Source organism: Phoca vitulina, unplaced genomic scaffold (assembly GCF_004348235.1).
Source record: "Phoca vitulina isolate PV1807 unplaced genomic scaffold, GSC_HSeal_1.0 scaffold14, whole genome shotgun sequence".
Taxonomy (NCBI): domain Eukaryota; kingdom Metazoa; phylum Chordata; class Mammalia; order Carnivora; family Phocidae; genus Phoca; species Phoca vitulina.
The window spans coordinates 1,289,034-1,296,057 of record NW_022589717.1 but is presented as its reverse complement, the minus strand read 5'-3'; the positions used below and the strand labels follow the sequence as shown (position 1 = coordinate 1,296,057).

Here is a 7,024-nt window from a genome sequence, read left to right as displayed (position 1 = left end):
GAGTTCAGTAAGTTTGCCAGATGTATATGATTGACTTAAAAAGCCAATAGGCAATTGGACATCTATAGGCAAATAAAAACAAAACAAAACAAAACCACACCTCAATCTAAACTTCACACCTTCCACAAAAGTTAACTCAAGATAGATCATAGAGTCAAAATGTAAAATGTAAATTATAAACATCTAGAAAAGACTATAGGAAAAAGGACACCCAGGACTCCAAGATGGCATCAGTCGTACCAGTGAGGGAGAAGAAGCTCATGGATGTGAAACTAGGAGAGCTGCCCAGCTGGATACTGATGCGGGACTTCACCCCTAAGGGCATTGCTGGAGCGTTTCAAAGAGGTTACTACGGTATTACAACAAGTATGTCAATGTGAAGAAAGGGGGCGTTGCGGGGATTTCTATGGTGCCTGCAGCTTATGTGCTTTTCAACTACTATCGTTACAAGGAACTCAAACACGAGTGGCTGCGCAAGTACCACTGAAGAGGGCCCAGTGTGGAGGCACATTCGGCATTCCTGACCATGACCTTTGCCTGGCACCCTTGAATCCTTTCATATTCTAATTCAGAATTAACATCCAATAAAAGATGACTGGTACTTGGGGAAAAAAAAAAAAAAAACTATAGGAAAAAAATATTCACGTTCTAGAGCTATTTTTTAGACTTGACATCAAAAGCATGATCCATAAGAGGAAAAACTGATTAATTGTACCTAAACAAAAATAAAAACCTCTGCTCTATGAATGACCCTGTTAAAAGAATAAAAAGACAAACTGCAGACTGGGAGGAGATATTTCTAAGTCACATACCCAGCAGAGATCTAATATCTACAATACATTACACTCTCAAAACCCAACATTAAGAAGACAAACAATCCAATTACAAAATTGGGCACAAGGCCGTAACAGTTTTTTCACCACAGAGGATATACAGATGACAAAAAAGAAAAAAAAATAACAAGTGAAAAGATGTTTAACATCATTAGCCATTAGAGAAATGAAAATTAAAACTGTAATGAGATATCACTAGACATCTATCAGGATGGCTCTAATAAATAGTAGTGATAATACCAAATGCTGTCAAGCATGTGGAGAAACTGCATCCCTCATACATTGCAGGGGAGAATGTAAAATGGTAAAGCCATGCTGGAAAGTAGTTTGGCAATTATTTTCAAACTAAAAATGGATTTACCATAAGAATCAGCAATTGTACTCCTGAACATTTATTTCATAGAAATGAAGACTTATTTTCATGCAGGACCATGTACACAAATGTTTATAGCAGTTTTATTCATAAGGTCCCCAAACTAGAAACTATCCACAATTTAATAAAAAAGTGTGAATAGTTAAAAATGAACTATGGTACATCTATACCACAGAATATTACTCAGCAATGTAAAGGAATAAACTACTAATACATGTAAAAATTTGGATGGCTCTAAAGGGTATTATGCTGAGTGGGAAAAAAATTAAGTCACATACTATATGATTCCATTTATATATTCTATTGACAAAATTATAGAAATCGAGAACATCTTAGTGGTTGTCAGGGGGAGGGAATATTTATGGCTTAAAAGGGTAATGTGAGGGAGTCTTGTGGTATTGAATCCAATTGTGTGAACCAGAATACATGATCAAGTAGGCTCTATTTTAGTTATGCAAGGATGATTTTCATCAAAATCTATCAGTGTAATTCACCACATTAAAATATTAATTCAGAAAAATAAATATCTCAGCTGATACAGAAAAATGCACTCAGTATGGAATGACACTAATTTAAAATAAATTTTTAAGGGTGCCTGTGTGACTCAGTTGGTTAAATGTCTGACTCTTGATTTCAGCTCAGCTAATGATCTCAGGATTGGCTTTGTTGCCATACACTTTCCTTCTACATATGTTATAAACCCCAAAATACATTATATCAGTATATTATTATAAGATTATTATTATAAGTATATTATTATAAGTATATTATTATAAGATTCTCATAGCATGCATGAAGTGGGATAGTATCTCTTGGAGGCAGACTTGATGATACAAACAGAAAATAAATTGCAAGATAATAGATTTAAATCCAACCATATTGATAATCACTTTAAATATAAGTGGTCTGAGCCCACCAATTAAAGGCAAAATTTTCAGATTGGAAAAATATAAGATCCAACTATATGCTGTCTATAAGGAACCCATTTGAAATATATAGACAAAATAGATTGACTGTACCTCTGAAACAAATAATACATTATATGTTAAAAAAAAAGATAGTAGGAAGGGAAAAATGAAGGGGGGAAATTGGAGGGGGAGAAGAGCCATGAGAGACTATGGACTCTGAGAAACAAACTGAGGATTCTAGAGGGGAGGGGGTGGGGGGATCGGTTAGCCTGGTGATTGGTATTAAAGAGGGCACGTACTGAATGGAGCACTGGGTGTTATACGCAAACAATGAATCATGGAACACTACATCAAAAAAAAGAAACAAATAGAAAAAAATAGATTAAGACTAAAGGATGGGTTAGAGAAACCATGCTAACTATAATCCAAAGAAAGCTGGACTATTATATTCCTATCAGATAAAGTAGATTTTAGATTAAACTATTATCAGGGATAAAGAGAGCCTTTTCAGAATGATAAAAGGTGTCAATTCATCAAGAGGATGTAACAATCCTAAATGTTTATGCAGCTACTAACAGAGCTTCAAAATATATGAAGCAAGAAACTGACAGAAATCCAATGAGAAATAGACAACACAATAATTATAGTTGGGTAGATTTCAGTATCTGTTTTTTAGTAATTGCTAGAATAGAAAAGCAGTAAGGAAATAAACCACTTAAACCATTTTATCAACTCACTTGACCTAATGGACATTTAAGAACACTCAAACTAACTGTAGAAAACACATCCTTTTCAAGTGCACAAGGAACAGTTATCAAGATATATTATACACTGGGCCATAATACAAGTCTCAATAAATTTAAAAAGATCCAAGAGAACAAGTGTGTTCTCTAACCACAGTGAGATCAATCAGTAATCAATCACAGAAAGATATCTGAAAAATCTCCAAATATTAGAAACTAGATAATACACTTTCGATGGAAACCCAATATATCATCATTTGTAGGCAGTATTTAAAGTCGTACTTTGGATGAAATTTAATGTTCTAAATGCCTGTATCAGAAAAGAAAAAGGACTCCAAGCAAAAACTTCAGTTTTTGACTTAAGAAACTATAAAAAGAGCAAATGAAAACAACCTCATGCCTTTGTCAAGAACACAGTTATACTTTAAACTTAAAAGAATGATTGTCTGGGAGCAGCTAGGTGGCTCAGTCGGTTAAGTGTCTGCCTTCGGCTTAGCTCATGATTCCAAGGTCCTGGAATCGAGCCCCGCATTGGGCTCCCTGCTCCTCGGGGAGCCTGCTTCTCCCTCTCCCTCTGCCTCTCCCAGCTCGTTCTCTCTCTCTCTCAAATAAATAAATAAAAATCTTAAGAAAAAAATGATTGTGGGTGGGGCTGCAGGATTGGACTATGAAATAGGCTTAAAAGAGAAAGTAAAATTAGGTGTTTTGGTTCTAATCTACATCCCAGGACTGTCCAGGGAACTCAGAGCTGTTTTTTTTTTTTTTTTTTTTTTTTTTTTTGTATTCTATGATGTGTTTCAAATCTCTTAAGCTGTAAATTTTAATGTGACAAGTGACATTAAATTGTTTGCTTGTGAAGATTCAACCCCCTTTTACTCACTCCCCATCCTTAATTGATGGATGTGTATCAGAAGGAACTCCTTAACACCCATAACTCTGGAATGAGGTCTTAAAAACCCAGAGTCTTTTAAAACTTTGCCCTAAATCTTACTAGATTCATGTTCTCTGGCATAATAGATTTAATTTGAGCATGTTAGATTTTCATTTGAACAGTATTCTGATAACCGGATTTCAAGAATTACTTGAATTCATGAAATCTTTGCAGAACGCTCTCTCTGTCTGGGATGTACTAGGTGACGTGGACACTGTGCTCTGTGGTCATGGCTGCAAAGATGAGTCAGAGGTGCCTGCTAACTATGACTAACACTTGAATGACCTGGGAACAAAGCAAGTGTAAAAATAAGCCTATAGATAGAGTTAAGGGGCTGTGACAATAATGTGTGGAGAGTAGTGTGTGGGCATGGAAGGAAGAGTTGTGCATTCCAGCAAAGGAAGAGGGGAAATGTGGGGGTTTGGAAAAAGCTTCAGAAAGCCGAGGGTGTCAGAATTTAGAGTGAATGCTTGTCAGCTAGGAGTGGGGGATACATGCAATGAAGAGGGGCCACTTGACATCAAAGAGCATTAACGATTTCGGGAAAATGAAACTGCCTACGTCGCTTTGGAACATAAAGTGCCCTTGGTAGGAGGAGAAGTGAGGCAGGAGTTGAGGCTGACCACGGGCTCTCACAGCACTAGAATCCTGGTATCTTCTGTTTTAGTCTCATCTCTTCCTCTCTCAAACTCTGTGCTTCTAGTCTCTTCTCCTTGTACCTAGCAGTGTTCTGAAAGACTTTTTTCTTTTTATTTTAGCTGTAGAATTCGATTAACTTCTCTTTCATAATATTGCATACCAAAACTGTCATTCTTCAAATTTATTTTTACTGTTAGAATGAATGGGTAATGGTAATGTGTGATAGATAAGCAAAGTCTGATGGTCAATGCCATTATAATACATATAGCTACTTAAATTGTTAATCTATACATTTTTAAATTGGTTCTCAAATATAAAAATGCAGTGAAAATTGCTTCCACTTTTACATTGATTTTCACACCATCCAACTTTTTTCTTGACTATTATTATAAAGGCTTTTGGTAGATGAATTTCTTCAGTGACTGATTTTCAGTCATTAGGTAAGGCTTAATTTCACTGCTGCAGGGGAGGGCGCTGAGATCTGGGGCTGCTCAGCAGGCCACCTCCAGCGCCGAGGGATATAGCGCAGGGGACTGTGGCCCCCAGCAGAGCCCCCCCACAGCAGCTGAAGAAGAGCAAGCATGCCCAGGGCCCCAGGAAGAGGAGGAGGAGGTGCAGGTACTGACCTCCCCTGCAAGCCCACCATGCCATGGGGAAGGTGGAGGAGTTTGTGTGAAAGGTCTGGGAGGGACGCTGGAGGGTCATCCCATATGACGTACTCCCTGACCGGCTAAAGGACAATGACTACTTGCTACATGGCCATAGAGCACCGCTGCCCTCCTTCTGGGCTTGCTTCAAGAGCCTTTTCCACAGCCATACAGAAACTGGCAACATCTGGACCCATCTGCTTGGTTTTGTGCTCTTTCTCTTTTTGGGAATCTTGACCATGCTCAGACCGAATGTGTACTTCATGGTCCCTGCACAGGAGCGGGTGGTTTGGGGGATGTTCTTTTTGGGGGCAGTGCTCTGCCTCAGCTTCTCCTGGCTCTTTCACACCATCTGTTGTCATTCGGAGAAAGTCTCTCGGACATTTTTCCAAACTGGATTATTCAGAGATTGCTCTGCTGAGAATGGGGAGCTTTGTCCCCTGGCTCTATTACTCCTACTGCTCCCCACAGCCACGGCTCATCTCCCTCTCCACCATCTGTGTCCTGGGCATCTCTGCCATCACTGTGGCACAGTGGGACTCGTTTGCCACTCCTAACCACTGGCAGACAAGAGCAGGAGCGTTCCTGGGGCTTGGTGTGAGCGGTGCTGTGCCCGCCATCACTCTACTATCGCTGAGGGCTTTGTCAAGGCCACCACAGTGGGTCAGATGAGCTGGTTCTTCCTCATGGCTGTGATGTACATCAGTGGAGCTGGCTTTTATGCTGCTGGAATTCCTGAGTGCTTCTTTCTTGGAAAATTTCTTGGAAAATCCATTCTCATCAGATTTTTCATGCCCTGGTGGTGGCCGCAGCCTTTGTCCACTTCTACGGGGTCTCCAACCTTCAAGAATTCCGTTAGGACCTAGAGGGTGGCTGTACTGATGATTCCCTTCTCTGAGGGGTAGGGGAGGAAATTCCCGAGTGTTTTTAAAAATAATTTCTTTGTTGACCTGAGAGGAAAAAAATTTTCACTGCTGCAGATGTCCCCAGGTATTTGGGTCATGTTGTGAGAAACCATTAAAGTAGCATCTGTGGTTTCTCATTATATCACCTTAGATTAGAAAATTTTGATTTAGCTTATTTAAAATGACAGTTTTATTTATTTATTTATTTTATTTTTTTAAGATTTTATTTATTTATTTGACACAGAGAGCACAAGTAGGCAGAGTGACAGGCAGATGGAGAGGGAGAAACAGGCTCTCTGCTGAGCAGGGAGCCGGATGTGGGGCTCAATCCCAGGACCCCAGGATCATGACCTGAGCCGAAAGCAGCCGCTTAACGGACTGAGCCACCCAGGCGCCCCGACGGTTTTATTTTTATAAATTTTATTGAAATATAAAATGCTTGTGGGAAAATACATGTTTTAAGTTTGCATATCAATGATTTTTCAGGAAAAGACCACATCTGTGTAACCAGCTCTAGGGTCAAGAAACAGAATATAATCAGCAGCCCTGACACTTCCCTCATGCCCTTGTAGTTATCGTCCCCGTCCCTGCCGTGGGTAGCTACTATTCTAACTTCTAATACTGTAGATGAGTTCTGTCAATATTTGAACTTTATGTAAAGGGAATCATTACAGTATATTCTCTTTCTGGCTCTGACTTCTGTTGCTCAACATTTTGTGTGTGAATTTGATCCATATTGTGGAGTCTGCTTGTAGTTTGCTCATTCTCATTGCTGTATAGTATTCTATTGCATAAATCCACAATTTATTCATGCATCTACTGCAGATGAACAGTTTGGGCTGTTTTCATTTTTTTTTTTTTTTTTTTGTCAGTTTAAAGTGGTACCAAACTATTGGTAATTTGATTTTAACAGTAGTCCCTCTTCAAAGATGTGTGTTGTCTTTTACGTGAAAGTGTAAATCAAAATGTCCTAAGTCTTAACAAATGAGAGAAATTATGTGTTTCTATTACCTGGCACTATTGTTGATGGCAAAATAGCAAGGAT

At 38.9% G+C, this 7,024-nt stretch overlaps 2 pseudogenes; both read left to right on the top strand.

Moving 5' to 3' along the window:
* The first annotated feature begins 224 nt into the window (after positions 1–224).
* Positions 225–600, top strand: LOC116637352 (annotated as a pseudogene).
* Positions 601–1,044: 444 nt separating this feature from the next.
* LOC116637300 lies at positions 1,045–5,972 on the top strand (annotated as a pseudogene).
* Positions 5,973–7,024: the final 1,052 nt, after the last annotated feature.